The sequence below is a fragment of the Myotis lucifugus genome, unplaced genomic scaffold, assembly GCF_000147115.1.
Source record: "Myotis lucifugus unplaced genomic scaffold, Myoluc2.0 scaffold_27, whole genome shotgun sequence".
In the NCBI taxonomy this organism is placed as follows: domain Eukaryota; kingdom Metazoa; phylum Chordata; class Mammalia; order Chiroptera; family Vespertilionidae; genus Myotis; species Myotis lucifugus.
Window position 1 is genome coordinate 3,153,126 of NW_005871075.1, and position 9,715 is coordinate 3,162,840.

Below are 9,715 nucleotides of genomic sequence, written 5' to 3' on the forward strand. Positions count from 1 at the left end.
GTCACTCACAGAGTAGGGCCGATAGGTGGGAGGTGGGCACCGCCCCCTGTCACCCACAGAGCAGGGCCGATCAGGGGGTTGGGGCGCCGCCACTGTCACACTCAGGGCAGGGCCGATGGGGAGGTTATGGCTCTACCCTGTCACACACAGAGCAGGGCCTGTGGGGGGGGGGGGGAGGGTTGGGGCGCCGCACCCTGTCACACACAGAGCAGGGCCGATCAGGGGGTTGGGATGCCGCACCCTGTCACACTGATCCGGTGCCAGGAGGCCTCACGGCTCCGCTGATCCCAGTGCTGGGAGGCATATTACCCTTTTACTATATAGGATAGAGGCCTGGGGGCCGGCTGGTTTGCCCTGAAGGGTGTCCTGGATCAGGGTGGGGGTCCCCACTGGGGTGCCTGGCCAGCCTGGATGAAGGGATGATGGCTGTTTGCAGCTGGTCACACACCCTTCAGGGTGGGGGTCCCCACTGGGGTGCCTGGCCAGTCTGGGTGAGGGGCTGAGGGCTGCCTTCAGGCTGGCGATTGACTGAAGCTCCCAACCGCTCCTTTTTTTCTTTTTCTTTTTTTATTCTGGGCCAGCTTTAGCTCTGGCTCTAGCTCTGAGGCTTCCGCTGCTGAAAGCTGGTATCTGGTTTGTTTGCGTTCTATAATCGAAACAATGTATAACTCCAGCTCTGAGATCCCGGCGGCTGAAAGCTGGTTTCTGGGGTTTTGTTTAGCTTCTATATTTGTTACAAAGTTTCAAACTGCCAGCTCAGAGGCCGGCAAGGCAGGCGGGGAACGTTGGAGTCCTCCTTCACTGAAGCAAGCAAGCCTCATGTTCGCTTCCAGCTGCCTGGCTGCCGGCCGCCATCTTGGATGACAGTTAATTTGCATATACTCACTGATTAGCCAAAGAAGAGGGTAGCGATCGTACGCTAATTACCATGTTTCTCTTTTATTAGTGTAGATAGGATATTGAATGTGAACTGTAAATAAAAAATAAAATTTAAAAAAGAACCAAATAAAATTTTAGATCTGAAAAATTTTTAATATATATATATATATATATATATTTTTTTTTTAATTCTCGCCTGAGGATGTTTTTAAAATTGGTTTTTAGAGAGAGAAACATCCATGTGACAGAGAAATACCAGTAGGCTGCCTCTGCACATGCTGACCCACTGGGATCTAACCTAAACCTAAGTATGTGCCCTAACCTAGAATCCAACAGGAAATCCTTTGGTGTACAGGTTGAGACTCCAACCAATTGAGCCACCTGGCCAGGGCAGATCTGAAAAAAATTTTTTAAATGTACCTCCAGGCCCTGGTCGGTGGGGATCAGTAGTTAGAGTGTCCTCCCACGCATCAAAGGGTCATGGGTTCAATTCCAGGAGAGGGCACATACACAGGTTGTGGGTTCCATCCCTGTCAGATTGATTGGGCAACTGACTGATGTTTCTCTTTCTCTTTCCCTCTCCCTTCCTCTCTCTCTAGAATCAATGAAAAAAACATATCCTTAGAGGAGGACTTAAAAAGAAAAAAAAATGCTGGTTTGGTTCAGTGGATAGTGCTTCTGCAGGCGGACTGAAGGGTACCTGGTTGGATTCCAATCAAGGCTCAATCTGGGGCCCTGGTAGGGGATTCAGCAAGAGGCAACCAGTTGCTGTCTCTCACATTAGTTTCTGTCTTTCTCTCTCCCTTCCACTCAGTAAAAAAAAAAAAAAAAAAAAAAAAAAAAAAAAAAAATCCATGCAAAAATGTCCTCAGGTGAGGATTAACCAAAACAAACAAACAAATAAACAAACACCCATCCCCAGTGTGATTATTAAAGGAGCATATGAAGTATTTGTTGAATGAACCGGAAGGGATGGGACTTCGCTTTCTAACTGTTTTAGCAACTCTGCAAGCCAGAGGGTTTATTTTTTATTTTAATTTTTATTGATTGATTGTTTTAGAGAGAGGAAGGGAGCGAGAGAAACACCAGTGTGTTGTTCCACTTGTTATGCTCTCTTTGGTTGCTTCTTGTCTGTGCCCTGACAGGATCCATCCCGCAGCCTGGCTGTATCGGGAGGAGGTTCCAACCCACTGCGCTGCGGGCTGCCTGTCAGGGACCCTCAACAAAACCCCTCTGGGTGCCCTGGCCCCAGCTGCGGGCCGGAGCTCCTCTGCCACAGCAAAGGTTTGGGTTCCATTCTGTCAGGGCACCTACTTAGGTTTCGGGTTTGATTCTCGGTTGGTCAGGGCTGACTGCTGCTCAGGAAGGGACGGAGGACCGTTGAGATCCATGTGCTCTAGTCATTCAGCGGGGAGCTGGGGTTCCATTGCCAACATGGTCAACTCTGATCCCCACTACCCCGTCCTCCATCGAGGACGACTTCAACTATGGCAGCTGCGTGGCCTCTGCCAGCGTACACATCCGCATGGGTAGGTCACCCTCCCCCGGCTCCCCAGGCCTGGCTGCTGCGCAGTGGCCCCAGGAGGCAGATTTCCAGGTTCCCAGGGAGAGCGCCCTCCACGTGCTCCATACTCCCAGGGAGAGCGGGGTCCCGGAGGGAAAGCACTTTGTTCCGCCTGCCTTCCGGGCTCCTGGGCGAGTGGAGCGCCCGTCCTGCGCAGGGCTAGGCGGGGAGAGCCGCCCCAGGGAGGCCTCCATGCTGGGTGCTGAGAAAACGAAACTGGAGCCCTTCCTCCTTGAACCCTGTCGTCTTTGGGGTAGAAAGGGACAGATAAAAGCCTCAGCAGCCTTACTGGGCATCTTTAAATGAAGATGTTCATTTTTTTGGGTGAAAATAAGTTTATTGTGTAATCAAGATTGTGTAATCATTGTGATTACACAATAACCTGCATTGAGTTATCTGCTGGAATGTTTGTGCTTTAGGGCATGTGAATGCATTTTATTTTTTTTGACGCAGCCTCGTGTCCCCCGGCCTCATGCGGCAGGCAGCCACGCCCACCCGCTCCTGCCGGTCCTTACCCATGAGGGCGTCCCGGCTAATTAGCATATTCCTCAATTATTGTATAGGATTATTTGTCACGTGCTCCTTCAGTCTCTATTCGTGTAGCCAGCGTTTGTGTGTCCCAGGCATACAGTGGATATTCCAAGAACTCAAAGGAGGTAGAAAAAGAAATCGGTTTCCACTGGTGCTTTAAAAAGTTCCTCAGACACCGTGGTGACATTCTATCAGCAGGAACCCAGGCTGGCGGCCAAGAAACAGGGCAAGTTATTCTTTTCAAACAACCCCAGTCTCAGCCCCAGTCATCCCCCTCTCCACTGGCAGCTCATTCTGTGAGTTGAGCAAATCACTTGATTTCTCTAAGCCTTGATTCCTTGTCGATTAAGATGATAGGGTTTCTATAAGAACCAGGTATGTGTAAATGCAGTACAGCGACCTATGAGCTATACATGCAGATGGGGTCTATATGGCATATCATGGGAGGGGAGGATCTGCATTGCAGCCTTCTCTCTCTCCCCCCAACCCCCCAAAATGGGCAGTGATGAGGAGGAGGGGAAGAGGAGGAAAACTGCTACTTCCGATGGTATGGACAAGGGTGACCACTGCACTGACAATTGCCCCCTTGAAATGTTAGAGTACAGATCCTGTACAGCTGAGCAAAGTGAGGGAGAAAAAGGAAAAGACCCATGGGCACATCACTTTTCTCCGCTCCCTATGGGCACACTTGGTTTAATAATCCCAGACCAGGAGACTCACATCGTTTAATTTGTTTTGCAAGTCATTTTCAGCCTTTTCTTTTTGTTTACATTGAGGATGAGTGTTCCATGGAAGATGTCAAAGACATGATCAGATTAGAATGGGTGGGGATGCTTCTGATAACCATACAATAGTAATGTTGATAACCTGCCTGTCTGCCCAGGGGCTCAGCAAGCCAGTGCAGATGGGATCTCCTAGGTGTACCCGGCACTTCCTCTGCACCCATGGGAAAAGTAGGCACTCCTCCCTCAGGGTGCTCTACTGGGATGTTGCAGCAATATTTCTGAGCCAGACACCAGAGGAGGGAGGAGGACAATTAATGTTTATTGAGTGTGAACTAGGTACTTTACTTAATCCTCACAATTATCTCATGCCATAAAAAATGATTATCCCATTTTATAGATGAGACAACTCAAGGTCTGAGATAAAGTGACTTGTCCAAGATCACATTGCTAATAAGCAATGTCCTAAACTTCAGGGAGGGTTGGCTCAAAGCCCTGTATGCTCGGTGCTATGGGAAATGCAGAGGTAGATATTCCAGGGTTAATACGCCCTTAGTGGAGCTTTCAGTCCTCTGGGAGAGACCAACAGACACAACTAAAATACAGTCCATCGTGGAACTCGATAAATGGTAATATACAAGTAATGGACTCTAGGTGCTCAGAGGAAGGAACAATAAATTCTGACCCTCAGATCCAAGAAGTCTTCACAGAACAGATGGCATTGGAAGGGGACCATGAAAGGTGGCTAGAACCCGAACAGGAGAATGGAAGAGGAGAGGGGAGAAGGGAGGGGCATTTAGGAAGAAAGTCGAGCCCTGATGAAGGCCTGGGAGCCTAGTCAGGAGGGTGGTGACGACATCGCCTCCCTGCTTGTAGCCCCTTGACTTCAGGGACAAGGCCCAGGTCTCTTAACAAGGCTCACCAGGACCTTTAGGAACTGGGCTTCTCCCCAAGCCATGAATTGCCATCGTCATGGCAGTTTCCCAAACTCCCCTCGCCCTCTTTCACATCCAGGTCATGCTTGCTGGGACTCATTTTCCACTCGACACCCCAGCTCTTTGTCCAGCTCTATCCTCTCCATCCCTGAGCACTCGACATGGTACCCTCACCACAGGCAGAGCTGGGCTCCTCTCCAGCAGTTTCTTATAGACCCTCCGTTTTCCATATTATGGTGTTTATCAGATTACATGGAGCTCCACAGTGTATGTGTCTGTCTCTCCCGTGAGGCCATGAACTCCGCGAGAGCAGGGACCTGGTTTTGTTCCCCAAAGTGTAATGCAGCACCGGGTATGGAAGGTCATGAGCAAATAAAGTGGTATGGTTGACTGAGTAAATGAGCCAGCCATGGAAAAAAATGAGAAACGAGGGAAGAAAGGTGGTTGCGGTCCAGACTCTGAGTTAGGGGTGTGAGCAGAGCTTTCAAAGCCAGTTTTAGTTTAGTCTGTTTTTATTGTGTAGACAGTGCGTTTTGAGGAGGGGAGCAATATGTCCTGTGGATCAGACATAGAGAGAGAGCATGGCTGGAGGCAGGGAGCTTTTGTGATGGTCCAGATGAGAAATGAGAAAGCGCACATCCTCCTCACTTAAAGAAGGCTTTTAGTCCGGCCAGTGTAGCTCAGTGGTTGAGTGTTGATCTGTGAACCAGGAGATCATGGTTTGATTCTCAGTCAGGGCACATACCTAGGTTTGGGGCTCCATCCCCAGTAGGAAACATGCAGGAGGCAGCCAATCAACGATTCTCTCTCATCATTGATGTTTCTCTCTCTCTCTCTCTCTCTCTCTCTCTCTCTCTCTCTCTCTCTCTCTCTCTCTTCCCCTCCCTCCCTCCCTCCCTCCCTCACTCACTCCCTCTCACTTCCTCTCCCTTCCTCTCTGAAATCAATACAAATATATTTATTTTTTTTAAAAAGGAGGGTTTAAAAACTGGAACCAGAGAGCAGCGAGCACATCCAAGCTAAGGCTAACGGTAGCCGAGAACTGTGCTTGAGGGCAGCAGCCTCCCATGATGGCAGAATTGATTGCTGTCACAAGTCTGGGGAGGAGTGAGAAAAGTGCCATGGTGTGCAGAGGAAACTCTTTAAGGAAATGCTAACATAAATAAAGGTGGAAGCATTGGCAAAGAGCAAGCCCTGGGAACACCGCCCTATTTATATGACTAAGGCTCTGAGAAATCTCTGCTGATGGCCTGGCAGAACGCTGGTTAGCCGAATCTATCATTGCAAACCTCAGAGTGCTTCTGGGAGCACGCGTGTTATGGGCTGTGGGAAACTCGGATCATAAAAACGTTCGCCCAGCTGCTCAAGTGCCTGGGTGGGCAATTAGAGAGGATTCTTTCAAGAAGATCAAAAGGCTCTGGTGAGGTGATCTCAGGAAGCTCCCTGCCCTCCCTGTGAGGAAGGCAGGAGTCAGGTCTCATTATCCTCATTTTACAGATGAGAACTGTAGGTTCTCCGGTGACTCAGTCCCTCGCCTGAAGTCAAACAGCCAGCAAAGGGTGGGACCCACAATAAGCACCTCAGTCACCCGGATCCCAGGGCACCGTCTCTCCAGAGCTTCCCATTCCGTGGAAGGTGGATTGTTCCTGAGAAGTCTGGGCCCACATGGGCTCTGCTAGGGCCTGGGTGGTGCACAGGGTCTGTTCCAACCACCTAGCACACACATGTGTTCCATGCACACATAGTGCATTGGCATTTCCTCTATGCCCCATCATGAGTTTTGATAGTCTTCTCATGTCAGAACTTTATAAAACCCAGGACCCCAATCTAACCATAGCAACCCAGTCACCCCTTGGCCAACCTACATGCAAACCATCTCAGGGGGCATGCACGATCTTAGCGGGCATCTTACAGAACTTCCTCCCAAGTTCATAAAGTTATATCTGGCTTCAAACTCCAGTTCTGCCCTTGCTCTCCCCAGAACCAGGGCAAGTTCCTTAACCCCTCTTGGTCTCATTTCCTGCATGTATGAATTGGAGACATTCAGAATACTTCTCCAATTGGGTTGTTGTGAGGAGTCAGTGAGGTTGGGCATATAAAGAACACAGCAGAGGGCCCAGCATGTAGTAATCACTCAATAAATTCCAGCAGTTGTTAATAGCATTGATCATAGGAGTGAGCTGAGTTTGAAAAGTAATTCTCCGTCCTTTATCTGTTTGTGGCCTGGCTATTAAGGAATTAAGTCCAAATCTTAGTATTTGACCAACTTTCTCCCTTCTGGGCCAAGGAAGATCATTTTTACTCGTAACAATCTCATCCACCTGCCATGTTTTCAACATGAGATGACTTATTACTCTTAATGCCAAAAATATTTCTTCCAATACTCTCAGACTCACAGAGAGGAGTCAACTTGTCATGACTTCCAAGTTCTCTCTGGGGTCCTGCCTTGTACTTCCTTAGTCTTACCATTGCTGCCTCACACCAATGGGCCCGACACCCACCCAGGGGCCTCTTCTCACTGTTTCTGTGGGCCAGGAGTTTGGATGTAGCTTGACTGGGTTATCTGCTCAGGCCATATGTATGCAGACAAGATGAAAACAGACAGGCATCTTCCTGGGGTCAGCGTGGAACACAGTGTGAAACCAGATGAGACAGTAGCCTCAGCACAGACACCAGCCACACCAGCCTTGTCAAGGGTCCCCAGCGCCTGGCCGTAGACATCGGAGCAGAAAGCTGGAGCCCAGCAAGAGTAACCACTGCGTGGAACCAGAGGGTCAGAGGTCACAGGTCCACATGAGCCGTCCCCTGGGACTTCCACAAATAACCAAGGTGAGATCCTTGGTGGGGAACCCTAGGCAGTTAGGGCAGGGGTGGGGAACCTTTCTTCTGCCAGTGGCCATTTGGATATTTCTAACATCATTCGCGGGCCATACAAAATTATCATCTTAAAAATTAGCCTGCTATATTTGGTCAGACATTTAATTAACCCACCGCTAATGCCTTGGCAGGGCCAGATCCAATGATTTCACGGGCCTTATATGGCCTGTGGGCCGGACGTTCCCCACCCCATAGTAGGGTGAGAGGCACAAGGTGAGCATAAGATAACTATAAATATTTATTGACAGTTGACAGCATGGAGGGTGTGATGGGGAGGGTGTGATCCTCCCCAAAGGCTGGGGTCTCTGAGGGCTTAGGAATATGACACAATTTTCTTTCCAATGGTATCAGAAGTCCCTACAGTACAGGGATCCACCTTGTCTCCTGGTGTGATGTACACTAGACACCTGGTGAAGACTATGGATGGTGAGAAAGACGCCGTGGTCTTTCTTAGTGATTTTAATACAAATAAGCTTGTCCTTCGCCCTCTTGGCTGTGCCCTTTGCCTGGAAGCTGCTTTCTTGCAGGGTCTGCTGAGGGCAGAGTCCACAGTGCAAACATCAGCCACATCACACCACAGCCAGGGCCCACATCAAACTGCTGGAAAGTACCCCTGCAAAGCCCTCCCAGACTGAACCCACTCCCCAAGTTCTGGGTGAGCAATCAGCCCAGAAAATGTGGGAGAGGGGAAAGCATCCAGGCATGCATGGACCACTTCCAAAATATTCAATGACACCATTTAAACCACTAGGTGGTGGCTTAGTTCATTATATGGCAATTGGTGACGAATACACCTTCTACCTGTGGTGTGTGCCCCCATTCCAGAAAACACCACCCTTAAAGAACAGCATTAAGGCACCATCCCATGGGGGAGGGGTGATGGTGAAAAGTACAAGAACACCCTGGGGAGGGAAACTAGAGGAGAAATCAAAAGCCTCAGGTTCTGTTTCCAACTCTATCAAGACCCAGCAGCTGTGGGAGCTGGGTGAGATCATTTCCTCTTCTGTGAAGTGGAATTAATGATAAATGCCATTCTTACATCACACTGTTATTATGAGACTCAAATTACAGAACCCGAGTGAAAGCTTTGTAATATGTGAGGTTATGACCAAGTAAGGGTTATAGTCATCAGCATTATCATCATCATCATCATCATCATCTTTATTGCTGCCGGTTACAAGGTAAAACCAAGAAGAGTGTGAATGTATCAGTCAAAGTCCAACCAAGTAAGCGGACACCACTCGAAGTCAGTGATTTTCTGCTGCAAGAATTTTTAAAACATGCGATACCTGACTATTTAGTCAGCAGCACGGACTTCTTTTTCCTTAGATTGTCAAATAAAAAAATGTCAACAGCCAATACAATAATAGCCACCTGGTGTGAATGAATGAAAATTATATCTATTTTTTGTAAGATCGGAAAAATACATGTACTTTGGTTTGCCACAGAATTTCAGTAGTTTATGAGTGCTGTGAGATGAAAAAGGTTGAAAACCACTACTCTGTGTATTTGAAATGGGGAAGTCAGCATGGGGAATGGGTAGCACAGGTGATGGAAAGACTAGAAAGACAAAAAGAAAATAATGAGGCAACGCAGAGATTAATGATAGCAGGAAGCCACTGCCACCCTTCGCTGGAGGGACAAAGGCAGGAGGCAGGACCGTGGGAACCCAAGGCCTGGGGTCACCCTTTGAGAAGAAGGATCCAGAGCCAAGGAAGAAATGCGACCTGTGCTGGACACAGGCCGAGGGGAGGAGAAACAGCACGGCTTCCCCTTTCCTTCGATCGTGGTCCAGTGCCCCCCTCGGCTGGGCCCAGCCAGAAGTTAGTCGATATGGAAGTGACGAGTGGATCTGAAGCCAGCAAGCCCTGGGCCACAGAAGCACTCTGTTTAGCAATAATAACCTAGAAACGAAAGTAACATGACAAAGAGACTCAAAGGTCCAGAGCCAGGCTCCAGCAGCGCATGGGAGCTCATCTGGTCCCACCCCGCGTTCTTCATGCGAGGCTCCAGCGAGGAAAACCATGGGACGTGCCCAGGTTCGTGACCCAGCTGGCCAGGGGGCCTGGGACCCAGGCATCCGAACTCAGCGCGGAGCTCTTTTCACGGCATTAACTTACACAGACTAGCAGAGGCCCTTCAGCTTCAGGGGGATGCGTCCCAATAGTTGGATTCCGAGACAGGCGTTTGGACCATAGAACTCCTTT